This window comes from Dromaius novaehollandiae, chromosome W, assembly GCF_036370855.1.
Source record: "Dromaius novaehollandiae isolate bDroNov1 chromosome W, bDroNov1.hap1, whole genome shotgun sequence".
NCBI lineage: Eukaryota > Metazoa > Chordata > Aves > Casuariiformes > Dromaiidae > Dromaius > Dromaius novaehollandiae.
The window spans coordinates 13,429,912-13,445,024 of record NC_088130.1 but is presented as its reverse complement, the minus strand read 5'-3'; the positions used below and the strand labels follow the sequence as shown (position 1 = coordinate 13,445,024).

General features: G+C 36.8%; 1 long non-coding RNA gene across 1 annotated transcript; it reads right to left on the bottom strand.

Annotated features, from left to right (window-relative positions):
* Positions 1 to 2,545: 2,545 nt before the first annotated feature.
* Positions 2,546 to 12,919, bottom strand: LOC135324318 (uncharacterized). Its single transcript, XR_010385686.1, has 4 exons — positions 12,427 to 12,919; positions 10,896 to 10,996; positions 8,761 to 8,891; positions 2,546 to 3,529 (listed from the first exon to the last, which is right to left on the bottom strand). It is a non-coding gene; the product is annotated as an uncharacterized LOC135324318 (long non-coding RNA).
* Between the last annotated feature and the right edge of the window lie 2,194 nt (positions 12,920 to 15,113).

Below are 15,113 nucleotides of genomic sequence, written 5' to 3'. Positions count from 1 at the left end.
CATCTTGAAGAAAGAGGGGCAGTCTGACTTCCACATACAGAGAAAAACACTAAGTGTTTGCATTTTTTTTCTTTTTTATAAAGTTAGTTGTTAGATAGCTGATAAGAGACAATATGCGTATTTTCACAAATAGAAATGCTCAGGAATATCAAATAATTCAAAAGCATTAATAAATACTTCTGGAAGAAGAAGAAAGCTACAATGTTTCTAGACTGTTGTCAAAAACACGTCAAAAGCGCTGAAAATCCGCATTTGCCAGTAACTCACTTCCTCTGAGAAGAAACATACCCATATAAAAATACTTTGTGTATCTTTGAAAATGTAACAAGTAAATTACAACCCAAGGATTTCAAGGGAACACATATTAAAGGGTCATTAAATCCAAGTTTAAAACAGAATTTGCCATCAAGTAGTAGAAGACATCTCTCATACTTACTATTGCAAAACTTTAGGCAAAGTTTTGGGCTTTCAACTCTGATATACATTCAGATTATAGCCCTCAAAATTCTTCCCATATATAAAACTTCTCTGAAATAGCATTAAAACACATCTGGCATACTTTTAAGTAATATTGTAAAATATCGCAGTTGTTCTGCTTACCTTGTTTTCTATCAAAGCAATCATATGCGTATGTAAAACTGAAGGGTTTTGCTTCCAGTAAATTTTCAGAGGGGTTTTTTTGTTTTTTTTGTTTGTTTGTTTTTTTAAATCAGCACAGTGTGTCACCACATGGCTGACTGAACCTTTTTCCTTTTGGGAAAGAACAAATACAAAGGCTAATCACTGTTACAGGAAAAGTTATCTGTTGGGTTGCCTGCACAGGATATCATCCTGACCTTTTGTTTTCTACAAAAACAGGAATTAAAGTATCTCACATGAATAACAGCCAAATGTAAAAGTGAGAAACATTTGTTTGCCCATCTGAAATGAATCTTTTGATTCTCAGAGCAGAGAGGCATCTGCATTGCTGCAGACCACTTTGCTGTATCACTTTGAACAACTGGAAATTCAGGTTGACGTATTCAATAATGCTAAAAGTCATGCCATTTTTTTTTTTTTAAGTCAGCTTGTAATAAAAAAAAATAAAAAGAGCTTGAGGTGAAAATACAGTGACTATCATTGGTTTCCTAGGTCTATTTCTTAGGAAAAAATAAAGAAAGTGATATTAAAATGGGATTCCACATGCCATATCGAAGGTTCATGTGGTACTGTTGCCTGTTTCCAACAGCAGCTGATGACGAGGGTATAAGCAGAAGGTAAGTAAACACTGATACTGGGTTGTCTGCTCTCCCGGCCTCCACTGATTTCCAGCTCTGCCACCACCAGAGTTGGGATATTTCTACTCACCAGCCCTTGAAAGAATTTGTTGCTTTCTGAACTCAGGCAAACTCAGAGCATCCACAGTGTCCTGTGGCAGGGAGTTCCACAGTGCAGTTACCTCTTGTAAGAAGTGCCTGTTTTTCAGTTGGTTTTGAACATCCACCTACTAGTTTCATTTGACACCCCTCTTGACACCACCCCTTTGACATAGCTTTTATGTTGAGAGAAAGTCATTCCTTGTTCTTCTCCATGCTACTTAGCCACATTTCCCCAAGTCATCTCTTTTTCTGTCTAAATAAATGAAGTGTATTTATTTGTTCCTTACACAAAAGCCATTTCATATCTTGTCATCTTCTGTCCTTTACCATTCTTTTGCCAGTTTCGCTACTTTTTTCTTTTTTTTCTTAAGATGAGAGAACCAGATTGCAGAAGTGTCCAGAATGCAGGCACCATGGATTTAAAAATATGCTTTCTTTTTATTCTCTTCTCTGAATCATCTCTAAATTCCACCTGCTTTTTTGGCCACCACTGAATACTGAGCTAATGCTTGCTTAGTAGCATTCATTGCAATGCCAAGACCTCATTCCCCAAGCAGCAATGGTTTAGAGCCTATCACTGTGTATTTAAGACTTCCCAACAACTGATAAGTACGACACACTACCACAGTCAGATCAGTAAATCTTAACCTTTCAGATTAATTGCATGTTCCTATTCTGAGTCAGTCACAAAATAAAACCAATTCACTTAAGCCAGCTCCATGGTTTTATTTTGCACGTGCAAAAAAACAAGTGGTCAAATCACTTCATTCGATAAGTCAATGTAGGCCTTAACATCCTCTAGATAACTCACTCAATGCCACTTCGTGATCATCCCATTGATTTCTTACAAATACATGGACTTTGAAGGACTTTAAGAATTAAACTGAGGCTCAAACTTTAGCGAATTCACCTATATTTTTTTAAAAATCTTTTTTTGGTCGTGTTTATGAGCACTGAAAGGGAAAGCAGATAGTTCATATTCAAACTTGCTCTCCAGAGAGTGCTGAAAATGGCAGACTGAGATGCATCCGTCCTTGAAAAGCTCCATGTAAAGGAACAATGAAAAAACAACAACTTCACAACACATCAGCTCCTTTAAAGAAACAGAACATGATTCTCCTGTTGTCTTCTCAAAGCATCGGCATTTAAAATTTAAGATAAACAATGGGGGGGGGGGGGGGAAGAGAGGAGCTCAGGAAAAATACCTAGTGAAGTATATGGTCTACAACACATACACAAGGCAGGACACTGTTCTTTGTGCAGCCTTGGCATTCTTTATACACGAGGCTAAATGCCACTAAATCAGCAAAATTCACTTTTGCTGACCCCTTAATTTTCCTTCAAGTTCTCTTACCACTAATCAGTCATTTGTCTCTTGCTTTTTGGTTCCACTCCCTTCCCCCATTGCCTATTGTTTTACTGCTGTAGAAGTACATTTACTAAGCAAGCCAGATGCACATGTTGGACTGATACCAAAATTTTGTAGTTAAGTCCTACCTCCACAAAACTCCATGGAGCAAGCAGCGTGCAGCAAGAGAAGAAAAAAAGCCTACAGCTGGGAACATACTGCATGTTTATAGCTAATACATCTGAAACTCAGATGGCAAGGATTTCCTAGACAATGATTTCTCAGTTAAAAACTTAGAGCTGAGCATCCACATAGTATAATAATAGCTTATATCTGTCAAAGGAATTTTCTCTATTTCTGAATTAGAGAAAGCACAGGCTTTATAGAGATCAGAAATGTAACCATAACTCAAGCCAGATCGTAGAAAAAAGCATGCTACAGTTGGAGCCTACAAAAAACTCCACAACCAACCCATTAGAGAATTTGAAGTAATGGCTGGACAGTAACAGACATTGAACAGAAAAGGCCTTGCAGGCTTTATGCATTACACAAACTGTCTGAGAGACTAGTTTGGCCAACGTTTTCTACCGAGCACAGTGTTCCCCAGCATACATATGATTTACACTGTTTACAAGCATAAGGAGTCACAGATGGTAGAATTTACTCCTGTGCTGAGCTAATACAATGCTTAGGCCTGTTTGTGGATTGAAACCAAAACTCAAGCAAGAGCTTAACAATATACAAAGCTTCTTGTTGGCCTCTGTTTCATACAGATTTTGGACAAAACTTCCACGTGGATCTGAACCAGAATCATGCTGTAGTCCTAGAGAATGTAGAACAAAGAGAGTCAATGCATGAACTTGGTAAACAAAGACTTAAAGGTGTATGGTGAGAGCTACCTCTACTTGCAAGACCGGTGGTGTCTTTGAACAGGATCGGTCAGAAGCAGCTGTCTGGGACTGGGTATAATTTGGATCCTCTCCTTAAAGTGACCAATGATTGGAATATGAATCCTTAGAGATCCTCAGTCCTGCCAACAAGAGGAGGCAAGGACCAGAATATTGTTGCTTTCTAAAGCTATGGATGCTTTTAGGTCAAATTCCTTCGTGTGCACAAAAGACTGTTTATTCCGCAACAGTTGTAGAGGTTAACAGGAAGTTTGTTATTTTAATTCATTTCACATAGCTAGTGTTAAATGGTTGTATAGACATCCCATTTTAACATACAACTTCCAGGGATATAAAAATAAATCCTCTAATCCTCTATGTAAATTGTTTAGTATTTTTATGGCCTATCTGAATACATACAAAGTCATATGAAACAAAACAACATGAGAAATAAAATAAGGAATCTTTTTTACTTAAAAAAAAAAAAAAACCACCTAGGTAAACACTCGTTTACTTTTTTAAAGCTATTATTGTTATAAGTATTCTCCAAGGCCATTTTAATTGAAAGAATATTCAGAGTAGAAGGCTTGCCTCTGGTCAGCCTCACAACTTCTTGTCTGTCACAACTAACCAGGCAAAGAAAATGCATTTTCAGAAACAGAGAAATGTGATGGTAAGTCATAAATTAACTGAAGGCCAGACAGTACAGAAATTGCTTTTACTTTAGAAACATCCCCCTCAAAGCAAAACATTGAATTGAAGTAGAGATAATGAATTAAAATGAGATAATGGACACAAATGTATTATTTACTCAAGCATACTTTTTTACTTCAGATCCCTTCTCCTAGGGTATCATTAAAAATTAAGCATTACTCATCACACATCTATCCTGTATAGTAAATACTGAGTAACATGTTGCTAGGTACAAGTCTAAAGGATTGTCCAGTGGCAATGACTTACTTTTTAATTTATGCCTTTATTCGGGCTCCAAAATTTAAGCCTTTGTTTACCACTACCGCTCACCCTCCCCTCCCCTCCCATCCAAAAGGGATCTATTTTATTTGATGTATTTACTACCCAGTGTCTTTAAGATTCTTGGTAAGGTACTATACAAATATATTCAGGCAGTCTTAATATCTGCCTTGGAAAGCTTGCAGCTCTACAGTTAAGTTTCAAAATATGGACTGCATTTCAACTTAATGACAGAGATTGCCAACTAATAAAACAAAAGGCATGAGATGTAAATGGCTCCTGTATGTCTCATCAGTGCTAGTCTTGAAGCTTAGTAATCATATTCTAAAGGGAAGTACTAGTAATTACTATACTCCTGATTTTCTTTCCTCTCTGCTGAAACCAAAGTTAATATGGCTGATATCTCCCCATCACTGTTAGATATTGCCATATTCCACTCCAAACCTGCAGTAGAACAGCTAGTTGCCACCTAAAATTGCTGGCATGGAGAACGAGGTTGCCTCCTCCCTTTAAAAGAATTTCACTTCTATACTGGTATAAAAGATGGAGGAAAGTCTCCCTTTCACTAGCCCTATTTTCAAAGGTTTCCTCAATGAGAGAGTCTGACAGTAGCTACATGCCTTCTCTTTCTTTCTTTGTCAACAAAATACTGATCTTACAGAAGTTGGAGGCTTTGAGGCCAAAAGAAGATTTGGCATAGATGGCTTATTTTAAGTAGGTTTTTATCAGTTTTGGTGTCAGTGTTCTCAGTATCCTTGCACTTCTGAATCAAGACCTAAAAGCATCTCCTCTCCTGACTTGAAACGAGGGAAGTGGCAGCAGTTCCCTTTACAGACTGCTTTCTGGCCCTGACCAATCCTAGTCTTTCCTTCAGCATTTTTAGATGCAGTTGAGAACATCTCAAACTTCATAGGAAGCCTTTTTCTTTTGTTAGACTGCTCTTGAGTCTGAACTTAAGTTAGAGAAGTAATTCGGGTCTGAACAGGTCTGTCAGGTGAAGGCCATTTTTGCTTCCCTTGTACTTGAATAGGACCAAGCAATAACGCAGCCCTGAAAGAGAAGACAATTCTTTCACAGGAATCAGAAGGAACAGCTTAGGGGAAAGCTCTTCATGGCTGAGGGCTCTTCTAAAACATTCAGATAACATTAGCAATAGAAAAGCCACATCTCAGTATGAACCTGGCAAAGTTAATACGGTCAGCACGATACTGTCGTATTCGGTATCTGGCTGACCCTCAGCAACCTGTTTGACCCTGCAGTTTCAGCACTGAAATCTCCTCTGCTGGACTACAGATGCCCAAAAGTCTGAGAAGTCAGAGAGTTAGAGAGGCCAGTGCTGTGATCTTTCCTGTCACATAACCCAGCATACCCACCATTTACATGACCTCAGGCACCTGTGCTTGGTCATTGAATCGCTTTAATGCAGAATCTCTAAATTGACCCTGCAAGCAGCAGCACATAAGGAAAAGTGCAGATTTAAGTGCAGTCAGTATTTGTTGTTGTCAACTCCCATGACTCTTTCATTAGCTTGAAGCTTAATTCAATGTTTGCCATGAAGTCTCAGCCCCTACAATACAGTAGTTATGCTTTTAAGCCCTTTTAGAAAAAGGGGTGTTTTTAACCTCTGTGTTGCAGCTGGTAGCAGTGTCCTTTGAAAGTTCAAAACTCAAGAGGTAAATCAGAAGAACTCTGCTTGGTTTAGTTTATTTTGAGGGAGATTCTTTGTGGCCCAACATATGTTTTTAATATACCGGATTGGGCTGGGTTGAGCTCATTCACTCTTCCTTGTTCAAAAGACTGATAAACATCCTCAGGGAAACAGACCTCGTATAAAACTTTACAGAATGCATTCTATTTGGAACACAATTCCAGACATCCTATCTACACACAGTTCTATGGAAGCTTTTTTTAATTATCTAATTGATATATTTTTTTTTTTATTTCACAATGCAGTATTGTCTTGCTATCATTCAACTTGTATTCTCTCACAAACAGTATAGCCATTAAATATTACTTAAAGGGTAACAGATAGCTAACAGGATACAGCCCCCTTTATCTCAAAGGCATCTTCAACTAGTGCTCCAACAGTTGAAAAGAATGATGGATTCATATTTATAAAGTGAATTGAAAACAAAGTGGAAGGGAATTGCCTGATGCTGCCATGCAGAAGTATACAGAAGACAAGCAGTTTTCTCAGTCTAATACTACGTGAACCAATATCTGTTTTGTAACAGTTACTGTCTTGGTTCATATTCTCAGCAGAAAGGTCAAACTGAGGAAGGTTAAAAAAAAATTCTTTCTGCCAGTTCTGCACAAGGACTATCAATACAGTTAATGAAGTGTCTCAAGAAGATATGTAAAACAACACAGAAGTCGGGGGGGGGGGGGGGGGAACAACACCTGAAATGCATTTCAAATCACATATTTGAAACATAAGTATAAAATTACCTAAAGACAGTGAATTTTCATATTTTTGACATTAATACATGTATACATATTCTTACAGCACTCAAACCTAGAGCCTTTCCTTTGAACTGTATCAAATTCCGCTTGCAAGATCCTTCAGCCTACAATGTTCAATGCATTCATTTCTGGCAATTCAGGTATGTGTCAGCAGAGGGCATATACACAGTTAGAAAGCTTTTAGTTGTAATCTAATCCAAAAATATCTTTAAAAACCCCACTGTTTTAGCATGTTTTCTTAAAATTTTCAACATTGGAGGTTTGTTGCTGCTTGAAGTGGCTACTTCTGGGTGCAAGAAAATTAATAAGAATTTAATGTAAATATTATTAAAGAGAAATATTCTTAAAGTAGAAGTCTCTGCTTGTCTGCTTATGGCTGTATCTTCCTATAAACTTTGTTATACAAATTTCCAAAGGAAAGCTTGGGAAGATGACAAAATGAAGGCGAGTGCTTTCAGACTTACTCTTCTCAAGAAAGCCCAGTATGATTTAGTGTTGAAGTTTTGAATGTCATGTTAATGTATTATATTAAATATATTCAAAATTTAAGAGTCAACACATGTAAATAAAGTTATTCCTGAAGTGGTTAGTCTAATCTTATCTGTGCAACTGAATGCATGATCAAAGAAAGGTCTACCTCAGAGGACTTACAAAATACATCTTAGTTTGCAGATCCTACTTTGAGAAGAATATGAGAAGAACATAAGTCTCTAAATAGAATAAAATTCTCAATGTCTTTAGCAAACTTCCCCCCCCCCCCCCAGCAGGACTAGAAACTTTCAAACTGGTGGCTACCAGCTTCAGTAAGACTTGTGGCTATTTTTGGAAATCCGTAATTTTGGTCCTTCTGGCTGGTAAAAATAAGATCACAAGAACCTAGAAAATTCAAATGTGGTCAGATTGAATGATCGCATATTTGTTTTTCTACTGTACCAGCTATATACATTAGCATGTTCCCGCGCAGTGCTGCGAACACTCAGATTCCACTGCCAGAAAGAGCCGAGGCACCTTGTAATATAAGCCAAGGCCACCAGAAATGCCAACTATAGCTTTGGAGAGAGCTCATTATGTAACTCGAGACATTGCATCATGGTCTAGCACTAGTACAGTACTATTATCAACAAATAATAATAGAGGTGTCTCTTCCCATAGGAACATTTTAAGACATGCACATCATCATTATACTTATCCTATTAGACCAGCCATTTCCCCAAGGACATATGACAAAACATAGGTATTGGAAAAAAGTAGTATATTTGTAGGGCGTTCTCTCCCCCATCCCCTTCCACTTCCCTTTATTATTCCATTTTCCTCCTCCCCCTCTGTTTTTAATTTTTGGCACTTGTGTCTAATGCTTTCTCCACTCCCATTTAGATTAGTTTTACTTTTCTTCAAAAATGTTTTATTTTATAAAGCCAAAAGTTCTTAGCTCCTTTTGTCTTTTTCCTCTTATTTTTCTTTTCTTGCATTTTGTCTAGTTCTGTCATAACCTTTTCAGATTGCCAGCATCTCCCCTTTCTGTCTAATTCTACTTTTTTTTTGGCCCTCCTTTACCTAACCACAAGCCTCTTTTTTCTTATTTTCAGATCCATCCTTGGGCCTTCTCATCTTCTATTCCCCTCCATCACCTTAATTTTTCTTTTCCCCAATGGGACCTTGGTATTTTCCACATCCTCTCTTTCCTGTTTTTTGTAACAAGATGAGAGAGAAATACTTGGGAGTAGAGACATACCTTTGTGATGTTCTGTTTCCTCTAGCCTTCCGGCTACCCTTTCTCTTGGCAACAACACTCTGCTTATGAAAGCGGGAATAGCTGACCATTTGCTGCAACAAGTCCCTTCCTGTCTGAGGTGCTCCACACCACTGAAACACAGAATACAATATGCGGCTGGTGAAGCCTTCGCCACTTCTGGCAGCAGGTTGGAAGATTTCTGTGTGGATGTACTTGCTTGTGAAGCACTGAGACTAGCATAGGGACAGCCGGACAGACTGCAAAGGTGACAAAAGGGAGGAGATAAGAGTATGCAAGGAGAAATGGTGTGTAAGATGATCTAAACTCAGGAAAAGACTTCCAGTATTCACAGGTGGAGTAATGACATCCAATTACATGCCAGAGCACATTATTTTAATGACAGTATTGTTATAATAGCAATCATTACAGTAAGCAGTCTGGCAACACGCGACTCAGTGGTCAGAAGTCAAAAGTATTTGAGATTATTTGAGTTGCTTCTCCACTGCTGTAATTTTCAAAAAGTCATTGCCCTTGCTGCTTCAACATACACAATGGCGTAAGAAATTATCAGTTACAATGAAATGTAAGCCAAAAAAATATTAACTTAGATACTAAGGCACTTAGTATACCTTTTTCTTAGAAAAATTCCTAGAGCTAAAAGAAAGGACCACTACAGGAATTAACTATGTAGGCCCACATCCTTGGTCAAAAAAATGCATATCAAAATATTACAGTACATATGAGATAACATCACTAAAAGTTAAAGATGAATATTCCTCCCTGCCCGCAAATACATGCTGAATCATGGTTTTACTGCTTTATTTAAAAAAAACAAAAACAAATAAAAAAAAACCACAAACCACCCCACACTTTGTTGGAAGGGATTAAAAAAACCCCCATGATCTCCAATGATTTTCTTTAATGATTCTATTGCAGAAACATTACTGGCATCAACATTTCATTAAATGTCACCCTCTTTTTTATGCTACTAACCTCTAAAATTAATAAAAACGCTTTGAGAGTATTGTTCCATCGTATGTGACGAGTGCTAAATTCTATAGTTTCTATACTTCGGGTTTTCTTTATCAGATTATTTGAAAGCATATGCCTGTTTTTTCAGTGGGCAGCTTCTGCGCAGTTCCTTTGTGCAGTTCTAATCACTGCTTCTCAAACAGGACACTGAATACAGAAAATGACAACTAAAACAATTAAGGAGATAGAGCACTTTGCAAATGTCTACATAGCATAGAAAGCTGCAATAATACATGTACAAGACTTAGATGTGCATAGAGGCCTCTGTACATTTTCATGGAAGTCTAACAGTGTCCATGAGCTCCTATCATGACCAAAATTGTTTCTTTAATTAGACCTAATAGGAACAAGCTCATAAACCACAGACACATGAAGCACAGTAAAGTACAATGCAGCCACTTATGAACAAGAATCAAATCCTCAGCTGTCCTAAACAATGCCCTAACTCTAATGAAACTATACAGATGTATACCCACTGGCCATCTAGCTTAGAGTCTTTTGTGAACTGACACTGATATAGGGACATGTATTTGTTTGAAAATATTAATCGAGTGCTTATATAAACACATTGCACCTTGTAGTCCATACATAGACTACACCCTAGTGATTTCTTGTTATTTATAAAACCTAATTGTTCAAATTCATACAGTATTGATTATGCTTTTGAGTGGGTGATAAAGTTTAACTAGAAGAACAACAAATTATTATTAAACACATTCTCATGGGTGGGCCAGTCCTCACATACTTACAAAAAGGGAAAGAGGCAGTTCAGCTCGGAAATGATCAATGACTAAGAAATAATCAGAAATGAATCATAATACTGTTTTCACACATGAACACCCCTGTTCATACCTGATAGTTCCTTAGAGTAGCTATTCCCCAAATATCTGAGCAAACAAACCTATTTGTGCAAGTTTCTGTAGAAAGCAGCCATAAAGGTCACATAAAGAGTCATGGGCAACTATAATGTGATTTTGTTACTTGTGAACAATACCTTATATAAAATCCATCTCTGTACCCTAAGTGAAAACTGTGTATGGCAAAAACACATTGTAACAGAAATGTCTGAAATAGCCCTGGCATAGATTTAACATTTACCTTACCTGGATTATTCTGGAGGTGCTTCTCGGACTGCATATTCAGATTTCCCAGTCCTCATGGTTTTGCCATGTCTTATATCTCATGTCTCTCAGAGCTCCAGCTACTGAAGACAAGTGATTATCATCAGAATCTCAGCTTTCCTCTAAAACAGATCAAGTTTCTAGCCTTTGTGACTGCAGAGAAATGCATAAAGTACAGCCTACAAGTCATTCTAGCTCTCAGAATGACTCCAATTCTTTTTGTTTTCCAGAACTGATCTAGGCTTCAAAAGGACAGGTTATCTATTTGTTTTATATACCTACTGTTATGTGCAGACTGAAAGAGAGAGTTCTACCACTACAGCAGAAACATAATCCATGTTTTTTAAAGACAGTTTTCTTGATCTATCCTGTACTGATTCTACACAGATGTTCTGTTACACCACTAGAGTAGCCACAAAACCTCTCAGAAGTAGTGGCTTTTCTTAAAATTGTGAAGTATCACTATAAAACAAACATAAACCTAGCAAATAAACTGTGCAATACTTGGCCCTTTTTGTACAGCATGGTACAAAAGTACTGACTAAAGGCTAAATAAAAGAATAAATTATATATTTATCATGTGCCATCTCAGAGAGCAGAAGCGGTTGAAAAGCACAATGACTGTTGCCAGCACTCAGCCTTTATTGCCCCAAACTTTTCTAAATATACTTCCAATGCATTAAAACATCTCTATTAATATAACAAAATAACACCATCTTGGGAGATCATTTCAGGTCAGCAACCAGCAGAGTTTGTTCCTATTCTGAACAGTGTAGAATCTTTTAAATGTACCTTAAACTTATTTTAATCAAGAATTGGGGCAGCAATCACAATGCCTCATATATTCAGTTTCAGTATTTTCAGTATTTTTTTCAATTATATTCATACACTTCTAATTCAGTAATACTTTGACCAGCTGCTGGAGATTTTGAGTCCATCTTCTTCTGCTCTCCCTTGGATGTCTTAAAACCCTTTAAAGTGTACTTAGACTGTATGATCTTTGAAATTAGATGACTTGCCTTACCTAGGACCTTTGAAATGCTTAATAAAGATAACAGCGTATATACTCGTTCGTATGATCGAACAATTTCTTAGCTGCTATATAAGTTACAATAATATGCTAATGTTTTACAAAAAAAATAACATAAGAATAATTCTCCATTACTTCACAGTGGAGAGCAACAGATACCTTGCTGAGACTTGCGCTACCATTATATGCTTTTGAGGTACTACATGAATTACTGATTGAATGGTCTTCATCTTTGTAATAAACTTACAACACTGTTTTAGTTTAAAGCTCAAATTGGTTCATTGGTATAGTTCTTCTAAGAATAATACGATAAATTTACTATCCATCTGACACCTTAAGAAAAGTTGAGGCAAAAATGTTTGTGGATTTTGTAGTATGGAAGATTAAAAAAAAGATTCACAAAATAATGTCCCAATGCAAGAGTTCTACTTTGCATTCATATGTGTATGCCCTATGCTCTAGAAGGACACAGGGAACAGCTACCTGCTTAATTTATGCACAGCTCCTAGTACAGTAGGAATGTAAGCTGATCTCATCTTGCATAATCTCTCTTCAATGTCTTTTCTTCAGTGCTGAAGGTTAGAAAACTATTTGCCCTCTGTAAGCAAGAAAAATTTAGAAATGAGACACGTTATAAAAATCACACTCCTTTGTATAATGTCTAATTTACCAACCACAAAACCTCTTCTAGGCAACAAAATCCTTTTAAAATTTTTCAATTATTTTGAAATAGAGTATTAGGTTAAGATACTTTAACAGCTCTAGGGAAAAGATGTTTGTTTAAGGTTCCTTCCTTCCTCCCTCTCTGGAAGAAAAACCAGTTAAGAACATTTTTGTACTATTCTGTTTTTTAAAAAGTTTTCCTTGGCATTTTCTCAGGAATATGCTAGAATTTTCCTTCCTTTCACAGGAAGGAAGGCAAGAGGTCTTACCTCAGAAATGCAAAAAAACACATTTAAAGAAGTTATGGTGTAGAATTTCTTATCACCATCATAGTATAGAATCTCTTCACAGGGAAGCTTCATTTCTTTCTATGGCTTGTTTTATAATTAATATTCTCTCAATGCAAATTGGTAACAAAGTTCCACATCTGTCAAAAGTTCTATAGTCATTTCATGCTGAAATTTCAACCTGGGGTTACTTATGCTCAATGGTTTTTCATATCAACTTTTTAATGATTTAAAGAATGAGTCAAACTTTGTCATCTCATCTGTTTGAATGAAGGGGAACAAGCCCATGACACATTGTTAATAAGTTATGAAAAGCTTTTTCTTTTTGACCCGCCTCTGCCATGAGAACATAAACAACCCTGCATTTTTGTTTCACAGCCACTATTCAAGTCAAGTAGACCAATCTTTATTCACTAGTTTTAATAAAAACAAAAAACTCTCTGCATTCAGGCTCATCAGCTGCCTGCCAAGCACAAAGGCCATAGTGTAACCCACCTTTGGGAAGGTTTAGAACAGCTTTCAAGCACTTCTTTCTCTTTCAGGATAGTATGCCCGTGCTCCATTTAGGTTCTCAATATTGATTTTGTTGTAGGATACCAACATGAGACCTGATGCTGTTTGTGGTATAAATTTTGGTATTATAGTCAGTCCCAGCAACAGCACATCAAGCATGGATGATGCCAGGATTAAGACAGCCAGATATGGGCTTTTTCTAGAGTAGTCTTTTTGTTGGTTTTTTTTGTTGTTGCTGAGAGATGAAGCATGCGCAATAGGGAGCACTCAATGAAGATTATTTTTGTAATTCAACAGTTTCCTCCACTTTTAGGCTGGTGTACAATGATGATACACAAATATACCCACTGCCAACCATTTAAAGAAGGATTTACATACCATACTTATTCAGGATGCTTTTTCCTCCTCCTCTTTTCCAAATTTTCTTGTGTGTCTTTTAGGCTGATCAAAACATATACTCACTAGCAATGCCTATCATACAGTGAGGAAATTTTTTTCATCTACAGCATTCGTTTCTCCTATCACAGGAAGCACTGAGTAACTAGCCTCACTGCACAATGACATTCAACAAAAATAATAATAAAAAAGCATGCAAAACTTTCACTAAAAAGCTTGAAAATAAAAGTAGGTTTGATACCAGTCAGTAACAGTAGCTAACTAGACACATGCTAGATCACTTTGCTCCCACAGGCAAACCGTAAATGGAGTGGAGATTATCACTGTGACTGTTATGGCACAGGACCCAAACATGCCCCAAAAGATCACATGTTTGGCAAGTGATCTCACATTTTACATATATGAAGTTGTTTTTAAAGTTGATTTGCCAGCCTTCCAAAACTGAAAAGAAAGTTCATTGTCAAATATTTGGCTTTCAAAGAAAGAAAGGGGGGGAGCAAGACCACGTGGTTCACAAAACACTTTTCTTTCTCTCTAAAATACAGACATTGTCTTTTTAATGAATGATGAATCAACTCTTATTTATCATGAGACAATTGTATTTATAACATAAAACAACAGCTCATTGTCAATTCCATCAAAACGATGATTTAAGAACAAGACAACCACAATGTAAAATGTTTTCCTTCTAGTTGCAATAGCTCAGTTGCTTTGTCAATAATAGGTTTGTTGCCATAATATGCTACACAATTAGGTAGGCTCTGCTAAAAAGCTATTTTCATTCCTTCAGTAAACAGTGTTTATAAAAAAAAATCTAGGTGAAAAATACAAATCAGAATAAATTGGCAATAATTAACCATGCATAAGTAGTCCCAAAGAAACCAGAATCTTTCCTTACCACCGTAATTCAGCACACCTGCATCAACTGAAGGCAAAACACTGTTAGTCAGGTTTTTTGTTCTGCTTCTACAAAACACAGAAACAAGAGCAGCAAAATGGCTATGCCATCTTTTCTGTCCTTTCAATTACAGGGTCCCACAGTACTGCCTAGCATAAAACTCAGAAATCAGATAGTTCTAGTGATGACACTTGATCATTTGTCTGCAGTACCACCAGCCAATCTGTATCACTATTCATGGCGGTTCCACGCTCTTTATTTGCAAATTTCTAAAGCAGACTCCAAAAACAGAGTTAATTCATAATAAAAAACAAAGGTTTTTTTTTTTTTTTATATATCCTTAAGCACTTAAGGGTTGGTCTTTCCATCTAAATCAGACATAGTTGCTGAAACACAGTAAGAAACTGAAATCA